The sequence below is a fragment of the Cyprinodon variegatus genome, unplaced genomic scaffold, assembly GCF_000732505.1.
Source record: "Cyprinodon variegatus isolate N-32 unplaced genomic scaffold, C_variegatus-1.0 Scaffold767, whole genome shotgun sequence".
NCBI lineage: Eukaryota > Metazoa > Chordata > Actinopteri > Cyprinodontiformes > Cyprinodontidae > Cyprinodon > Cyprinodon variegatus.
Window position 1 is genome coordinate 97911 of NW_015151220.1, and position 10279 is coordinate 108189.

The following is a 10279-nucleotide window of genomic DNA, read 5'->3' on the forward strand; positions in this document are numbered from 1 at the left end:
ATGGAAGTATGCTATAACAAACTATATTTTTACAGACCTCTACAGAACTGTTATTCCTAGTTTATTAAACTTTTATCATTATCTTTAACACCTAAAATGAATCAATTTTCTGCCTAAACTAGCACTTACTTAGCAAAAGGTGGTGTTTCACACTAGGACAGGGTAATAGGAAAACTTAACACCACTACTCCTAATATTGACAGACGTACAGATGAGCTAGGTTTTAAAATTTGATCCTATTGAGAGGAAAAACACCAGAACAGACCCAGATGTTCCTTCAAGGACTACAGTACCCTGCTGATGTGAAAGCACCTTGGTAAATGAAAGACAATGAAATAGACTGTTGCCAGTGTTGGTGAGGGGTGAGGGGTGGGGGTCGTCTCTGTTTGTCATTTTGACCGGAGCTTAGAAATAATGAAAATGCTGGTTGCATGAATACCAATATGGAAATCTCAATACATTTAATTAACAGCCACCTTAAGATGTGCCATAACCATTTGTGCCTCAGTGTATGATTTTTTTTAATACTTGTTGTAAGCAGTTAATTAAGAAGAATTTCACTGATAGGACCTTTGATGAGGTACCTTTACAGGCTCTTAGGTATCTAAATAAAGAGTATGTGTTGGGGTTTCTGTTAATCTCAGAACACAAGCAGGTCTCTACAGCAGGCAGATGGCCTTGTCTCCAAACCCCGCCTACAGTCTTTTGTCCTCAGGGAATCTGTCTCTTGGCTGTTCATGGAAACACCTTTTTTTTTTCTTTGGATCGCCAGTAGGGGACGCAATAAGGCCCACTGGAAAGAGAGGCCTAGTGTTTATTGCAAAAAGCCTTCCTATCTTTTCATGCAGCAGAAGGGGAGTCAAGATAGTTTTCCTTTCAGATGTTCTAGTCTGTCCAGAAGCAGAACAGCTCTGGAGAAAAGAATAAAACATGCGCCGTGGACCTCCACCCACACACACATAGCTATACCTGTGACTAAAAACACACAGTGAGAGATAAATGAGGAAGGGTGGGAACAGGGGAGTGAGTAAACGAATCAACAGATACGCTGTGGAGAGGTCCAGGGCAAACTGGATGAAGATGAGGCTGAGCTGTACAGAATAACAGAACACAGATGCACAACTACAATGGAGATATAGTTCCAAGGTATATCTTGTGAGGCACAAGATGGGATTAATTTGATCTAAATGGGTGTCTTTTAAAAGCATTTGTATTCATCAGTCTGTGAAAATGTTTAAATTCCTTAATCCAGCCTCTAGTATCAGCTTTTTTTTTGGGAGATTTTTTTATCCAACCAAACCAAAACAGCTGTAGCTACATTAAAAAAAAAGTAGTTCAACCATTATCTTGAAAACAGCAAACAAAGGTGATTTAGGAATAATAATCAAGAGGTCAATTAGTTAAAAGAGCCCATCTATGTGAATTGGTGACTTAATAGATAAATATTCAATTTAATTCAGTTTATTTATATAGCGCCAATTCGCAAAACATGTCATCTCAAGGCACTTTACAGAGACAATTCAACCAGATCATAAAGTCAGATTGGTTCAAACTTTTCTACCTAAGGAAAACCATCTAATTGTACCGATTCATTGACTTAATAACAATCCAATCACACCAAGGATGCCTGTAGCGACAGTGGGGAGGAAATGTCCCTTTTAACAGGAAGAAACCTCAAGTAGAACAAGGCTCAGTGTGAGTGGCTTTAACCGAACTGGGGTTCAAGGAGACAAAAGCAGACATAGAAAAAGAAGCAGAGATACAAAAGGCAACTGAAAATCAGCTCCATAGGCGGCCCCGTCCAGGAAACACAGCCAGGCAGACAAGCTCTGAGCCAGCTCCCATGTCAGAGGATGAAAGGGAGCAAATACAGTTATTCACAGTCAGAGAAACAGGATTACACTGAAAAACAGGGCAAGCTAGGTCATCTATAAATAAAGGTGTTGATGGCAGCAGCACAGCTGATATTTCTCTCCAGGATGGTGTCACAGCCAAACAGGAACAGACCAGATGAAGCTACTACGAGAAAAAGCAGAGAGAGTGGGATAAAAGGATGGGTCCCTATGTCCTCCAGCATCTTTATTAAAAAGGAAAGTTTTAAGCCTACCCTTAAAAGTAGACAGGGTATCTGCCTCATGGACTAAAACAGGCCACATTAGAGGAGCCTGATAACTAAAAGATCTGGAACCACTAGTAAACCTGCAAACTAAGAGAGAAGTGCTCTGTTAGGAACGTAAGGAACAATTGTATCTCTGACGTAAGATGAAGCTTGGCCTTTTAGGGCTCTATAAGTGAGAATGAGGAATTTAGATTCTGTTCTGAATTTAATAGGAAGCCATTTTAGAAATGCTAGGATCTCTCTTTTAAATGTACATCAGAACTCTGGCTGCCGCATTTTGTATCAACTGAAGGCTTTTAACTACAGTTTTTGGACTTCCTGTTTTCAATTACAATAGTCCAGGCTTGAAGTAACAAATTCATGGACTTGTTTCGCAGCATCAGCCCTGGACATTACTGTGGTCCATTTCTGAGGCACAAACTACTCCCACGGCAGCTTCCTAAATCTGCTTAGAATAAAAAAAAATAAAAAAAATTCAGTATTTCTTTGCCAGTTGAATGTTAAATACTTAACAGTCTCCTGCTTGTTCAAGGCTTATATCTAAGGGGGGCTAGCCTTGGTTCAGCTGTGGACATTTTCAAAAAAACAGCTGAAAGAAGGTTTGTATTTTTTTTTTTAATGATTTCTTTTTTCTTTTTTAACGATTGTTTTTATTCTTCTGGTAACTTGCCATGTTTTATACGGCACCTTGTGAGTATGTCTGTGATGCACACTTTTATAAAGCAAACATGTCTGACAGGAAAGTTGCAGGGTTCTCATGTGTAGTTGCTGGATTTAGTTGAACATTAGTTCACAAAACCATCTGGATTCAGTGTTTTATATGATACTAAATATAACAGGCTACACAAGTCTCAGTTAAAAAAAATATTTGCAAATTTTTAAGTATTTTAGCACCTAAAGTTGGGGTTAAAGGGTTAAATAGACATAGACTTATATGGGAGTTTGGTTCCAGGTGTTCACAGATACACACTAATACTAAATACTAAGCTGCACCTACAAACATACACCATCCTGAATAATATTGTGCAATCACAGTCATAGGTTTGGACTCAGACACACATGTACATCGAAGGGATACCTGCTGCTCTTGAAGCTTCGTATGATGTTTACTTTGGTTGTCTGGTGTCTTCTTTTTGCTGTTGTTATGTTCAATGTTTTATTTCATCTCATCTCATACAGGTGTGGAATCAGACTTCCAGGAATTACTGTATATCTTCTATGTTGTCTATTTTTGCTGGGGTTTTTTTTATTTTCTCTCTTTTCATGCACTTTTTTCTTTCTCTCTCTTTCTATCCACATAGTTCTTATCCCTGCTTTCTTTCTCACCTCCCTTTCCGCCTCCGTTTCCATTGTATACTATTTTACTCCCTAAATAATTTTCAATAAAGTTTCATATACAAGTATCAAGTGGAACCTTGTGGAAACAGCCATAATGGTCTCCTTATGAAAGCAAAGCTGTTGTGCTATCATCTAGCTCTGGGACATCTATTCCCAGAGGTTTATACGCAAAACAGGACATAAGCGCACAAACAAAAAAAGACATTTGCTGAAATGTTAAAAATTTGGGTCAAATCAGTGAGATTTAAGTCCTTAGAGTTAGGGTTACTCAACTCCATGTAGATTAGCTGCTTAATTATGAAAGGGAAGTTTGATGATTTCCTTATAGTGTTGCAAGTGGATCTGCTTGTTAATAAGTGATAAAGTGAGGAACGTCTCACATTTCAGCCTGCTTCGGCTGCTTAAACAAAAAAATCCAGGTACAGTGAGAAAAATCAGTATTTGAACATTGCTATCTTGCAAATTCTCGTGCTTAGAAATCATGGAGGGGTCTCAAATTGTCATCGTAGGTGCATTTCTAATGTGAGAGACATTATCTAAAAAAAAAAAAATCCAGAAATCACATTATGTGACTTTCTAACTCTTTATTTGTATGATACAACGTATCATACAAATAAACATGAATACAAAGTATTCATGTTTATTACTCAAGTAGAAGTATAAATCCTACCATTTCAAAAAAAAATATGTAGAAGTTAGAGTATCAACTTAAGCTTTTTACTCAAGTAAAAGTTTAAAAGTATCGTTTTTAAAACTACTTAAAGTATAAAAGAAAAAGTAGCCAAAAAAAAAGTTAAGGAAAGATGCTTTACGCACTATCCTCTTAAAGGAACGCTTTTCTATAATTCTTCAAAATTTCTTTATAATACATTTTCTTACTCTTGTAACTAATGGCAACAGTGTCAACTTGAACTTTTCATCATAATGAAAAGACATTTATTTTGGTATGTGGTGAATTTGTTTTATCCAGACAACTGAACTGACTGATAAAACTAATTATTTTGATGGGTTTTATTTTTTTAGATGACGAGGATAGCTGATGATAACTGAAAAAAAATGTAAGGAGTAGAAGTAAAAATAGTCCTAAAAATAATTACTCCAGTAAAGTATAGACAGCCAAAATGTCTACTTAAGTAAGGTAATAAAGTATTTGTACTTTGTAACTTACAACTCTGCCTGTTTGAGGTCGTTAGTCGCATAGAGACACCTGTCCACCCCATACAATCAGTAGGAATACAACTACTAACATGGCCAAGACCAAAGAGCTGTCCAAACACACCAGAGACAAAATTGTACACCTCCACAAGGCTGGAAAGGGCTACGGAAAAATTGCCAAGCAGCTAGGGAAAAAAAAGGTCAACTGTTGGAGCAATCATCAGAAAATGGAAGAAGCTAAACAGAATTGTCAATTTCCCTATGACTGGGGCTCCATGCAAGATCTCCCCTCGTGGGGTCACCATGATCCTAAGAAAGGAGAGAAATTAGCCCAGAACTACACGGGATGAGCTAGTCAATGACCTGAAAAGAGCTGGGACCACCATTTCCAAGGTTACTGTTGGTAATACACTAAGACGTCATGGTTTGAAACACACAGGCCCGTCTTAAGTTTGCCAATACCCATTTGGGTGATCCAGAGGAGTCATGGGAGAAAGTCATGTGGTCAGATGAAACAGAAATAGAACTTTTTGGTCACTAACTGTGTTTGGAGGAAGAAGAATGATGAGTACCACCCCGAGAACACCATCCCCACTGTGAAGCATGGGGGTGGTAGCATCATGCTTTGGGATTGTTTTCTGCACATGGGACAGGGCGACTGCACTGTATTAAGTAGAGGATGACCGAGGCCATGTATTGTGAGATTTTGGGAATCACCATCGCTCAGTGAAAGCATTGAAGATGGTTTGAGGCTGGGTCTTCCAACATGACAATGACACTACTACAAGCTACTGTACCAAATATTAACGTTGATTTTCTTAGTTGTTCAAATACGTATTTGCAGCTTTGTCATACAAATAAATAGTTTTTAAAAAATCATACATTGTTATTTGTGGATTTATTTATTTTTTTAGATTATGTCTCTCACAGTGAACAAGCACCTACAATGATAATTTCAGATCCTTCCATGATTTTTAAGTTGGAGAACTTGCAAAATACCAGGGTGTTCAAAACTTATTTCCCTCACTGTATATGATGCTATAGTTTGTTTCAGGTCTGCAGAATGGGGACGGGTCATTTGGTGTTATTTAACATAGCTTCAAGGACAAAAAAAAAGGACTCTGGACTCTGCTGGAGGTTTCCTCCTGTTAAAAGGGAGTTTTTTTCTCTCCACTGTCGCTACAACCATGCTTAGTGTGAGGGATTTCCTTTGAGTCAATGTGTCAATGCAATCAACTGGTTTTCCTTAGATAGAAAACTTTGAATCAAATTGGTCCGTATGATCTGGTTGAATTGTAAAGTGCCTTGAGATGACATGTTGTGAATTGGCGCTATATAAATAAACTGCATTGAATTGAATTAATTAGCTGTTAAGGTGTATATCTTTCTGTGATTGAGAATTTTATCACTAATATTACCTTTGGGTATCTCTTTTAATTTTCTAACCGATAGAAAGTACTCCTGCCTACAAGCTTTTGTGTGTCCTCTCATGCTGTTTCTTTAAGGAAGAAGGTTCCTGCTGAATTCATGTTAAATGTACCTGTGTGCCTCCTTGCTCCAGATGAAGGATTGCTGCAGACTTAATGCCTCAAAATCATTGGCTTATACTAAATGTAACCGTTATGCATGATCTCATGATTTAGTTGAATTAGACCATTTTTTTGTTAGAAAAGAATCTTGCATTCAATGATTGGATGGTAGGATGATGAATTTGGACCCAGCTGGGTCAGGCTGTTAGATGTTTTTTTGTGTGAATTAGAGGTATTTAAAGACAATAAAATGAAGTGAAGAAACGAGTCCCTCTTGAAGTGGGAATGAGAAGAGGGATTAAAGAGACACTGCAGCTATTGTCAGCATGGTGACCATTTTTCACCCTCATATTTAGCCGGACATAATTTATTAAAGTAGGAAGGAAGGCTTTATGGCCATCAGTTTCCAATCTGGTTTTACTGAACCATATAGCAATCTCCCTAAAGCCAGATACTACAAATATTCCTCCAGATACTGTTATGATGAAGCTGTTAAGGAGGCAAAGCTGTGCCATTAGTGAAACAGAGGAGTCTGCTTCCCAAAGTTATGTTGAAAAAGCCTGAGACTAAAGGGTCCCTTTGATATTACCGGATGGACAGTTGGGAGTTTGGATGAGGTGCAAAGCAGGAGGGCGGAAAACAGGAAAAGGAAAGCAGACGTTTTCCTATTGAGGAGCAGATTAACAGGCAGGCGAGAAGAAGGCAGGAGACAGGTGGAGAGCTAAGGAGGTGGTGGAGCACAGAGGATATGAGAGGAGGTAGAACAGTGGTGGATGAACGGAGGGAGCTGAGAGGGTGATGAGAGGGAGACATATAACAGTTGTTCATTAGGGAAGATTTGTTAGGGACAGGAGACAGAGAGGACTAATGAGGGGGAAGACAAGGAGGAGAGGAGAGAAAGAGCAAAGGGTGAAAATGAGAATGAAGAGGAGCAGGGGATGGGTGGGGTGAGGTTTGGTGGAGGAGAAGTGGTGGTGAGGTGCAGTAAGTGAGCTAAGCGAACTGGGTGGGGGAGGGGAAGGGAAGAATTTGCACGTACGCACGGCACACAAACACACACTGTTGAAGCTGGAAGGAAAGAGGAAGAGGAGAATGGAGAAGAGTGGGATGATGAGGGCAGAGAAGACACAAGGAGGGAGTCATCTAAAGAGGATTTGGAAGAAGGGAAGGAGGAAATGTGGGAGGTTACACAAGGAGAAAAGACAGGAAGATGATGAGGAAGTCAGGAATTAGGGCATGGAAGAGAGAAGGAGGACAGAAAGTTACAGAAGCACAACAACCCCCCCTCGATGGAACAGGAACAGGAAGGTCTATCAATCAAATGAAGGAAGCAGTAGGAGGGAGGGATGGAAAACATAAGAGATGATGATGGAGGAGATGGAGATAAGCATGGATGAGGAGGATGATAAAAAGGGGGAGGAGTCTTTAACGGTCTGCTAGATGTCAACAAGTAACACCTGTAAGGGTCACAGCAGGTTGGCTGTGTGTGTTACTCTGCTTATATCAAGCCTCGGGTGGGAGGAATGCTGCAATAGCTATCCTTGACGAGGGTAGCTGTCCAACCCTCCATGCGCATGCACACCCAGATGCATGGAAATGTCTGCAGACAAGAAACTTGTTTTAAGCTTTTGATGTTTTAAATATGAAAATAATAACCTGAACATTCCGCTCTTGTTCATCTGAGTCACTTTAAGTTCAAACACTGTTTCACACAGAGACACACACACACCAATAGCTCTATGGAGCCAGAGAAGTGTCTGCAAAGAAATGCTTAGAGATTCTGGAAATAGTTAAAATCTACTGTGCCTTTTAACATTTTTCCCACCTTTTTTTTTGTTGCTATATTAATTAATTCTACACACAAAATATAAAGTATTTTTATATATACATATATATGAAGAGTCAGACCTTTAAAGAAATACTGTCTTTTTGGTAAAATGCATTAAACATACAATCAGCAAAATGTTTGGCCCCCTTGTCCACCCTAAAGGAACTTAATTGAATAATAATTAATTATAAAACTGTTTAAAAAAGAAAAAGGGGCTACAGACAAGGACACACAGTTAATGTTTATGTTACCATGTGCTGTTTTTTTTTTTGGACACAAGCTAAATTGAACCTACCATGACATTTAGAGGTCAAGCTGATATACAGAAGGCAGTAATTATCGTCTCTGTTAGGACTGGTTTCTAAAGTTTTATGTTAGAAAGAAATATTGTTTGGAAAAGTGCCTGGAATTGTTACTTCTTTTAATTCTGATATTTGAAAGGCTATGATTAAATGATTAAAATTAATATTTGTTTTAATTATTTTGTTATTACCATTATCTGTCCGTCTGCCTGGCTGTCTGTCTCTCTGTCTGTCTGTTCGTCCATTACATATATTACATTGATAATATTACAAATAAAAATCTAAAAAACACTGAATGTCTTTTATGGTATGTCTTTCACTTGTTGCCCATTCTTCTCTGCAAAATAGCTCACCCTAACTTAGATGTGATGGAGAAAACCTGTGAACCTAAATGTTGAATTATTATCAGAGATCCTAAATTGGTTTTAGGTTAGAACTTTGACTAGCTCGTTCCAACACATAAATGTTCTTCAATATAGTTGAATTCTGTATCTTTTGCACCATTTTTCTACTTGAATGTCAACTTTCAACCCAGATTTGAATCTTTTAAGCCTCCAGCAGCTTTATTTCTAGGAAAGTATTTTGTTTAGTATCATATATCTTCCCATCAGCTCTCTGTATGATGTAGCAGCATCTCCATATCCTCATGCTATTGTAATGTTTCACAATGAGGACCACAGGGTGATGTTGAGTTTTTGTTTGTTTTGTAGAACAACTATTAATTTGCCTCATCTGACCAGACATTCAGCCTTTTCAACATATGCCTTTGCGTATCACAACATAAAGAACATATTTATGGCATGCATTACAAACAGAGCCTGTCAATTGATTATCCTATCTGAGCTGCAGATCTCTGCAGTGGCCACTCCAATTAATGCTCTGTTAGTATCCTGCAAACTGTAATCCCATCAAAATTTCATGGGTTTTCTTTAGTTTTGTTTTTCTATTTCCATTTATTTTAGGGAAATTGAAAATGCTTAGTTTATTTTGCTGTTCAGTTTTCTCTTTGATGAGCTATTCAAAGCTTGGGATATTATTTCAAAGCTTGATCCTGCTTTGAACGTACACACAGCTCAATTCCTTACTAACCCGACTTGTTCGGTGTTCATGATGATGCTGTTTGTTCACTAAAGTTCTCTAACAAACCTCTGATACCTTCAAAGAAAACCTACACTTAAAATTAGATTAAATTGCACAAATGTGGACCCTTTACTAATTTAACCATTTTTAAAATAAAGTATATAGATGTCATTTTATTGCCTGTTAAGCTGGGGGGCAGTGATTCGCCTACATGTTATGAATGTTGGCGTACCATAAATGATAAATTATGAACAGTTTAGTTTGTGCCTTCAACTCGTTGCCCATAGAAATACGTTACTTGGATATAACAAAACTGAATATCTTCGGAAGAGCTCCAAATAAAACAAAACTAATATGGGTGAGTAGAACATGATGTAATAACATAAAATCAAGGTCCCAATGTAAAAAAAATGATGTTCCCCTTTAAGATTATGAGAGGACTTCCCGTTTGAAATTCTCGAGAGCTATAGTTAAACTGACAATGCCCACGTGCATGGCAGTTGGATGTTGTAATACATCGTAATAAAAGTCACTTTTATTACACTGTAATAAAAGTGATAAACAGTTTAGTTATTTTACCTTTCCAATTCATGATCCACCATTGACAGGTTCGTTGTTAGGTTGCCAACATGAAGAGGGAGGATTTGCCATCAAACTTCTGGCCAGAGAAAAAACACATAATATGTAGCCAACATTTGGAAGAAGAATGTTTTCAAGATGACTTAGATAATAGCGCATTGTGACAAACACCAGAAGATGCAGCACTGGGACTTGCTCAACAGCTGATAACGCACCGTGACATCACAAACGGGTAGGGGGCAGTAGTGCTCTTTGACAAACATGGATGTCTCCAGTAAAGCACAATCAAATTAAATTACTCTTGATTAAAAACACTTATCATTTATTGAACAGCATATAATAATTTCAT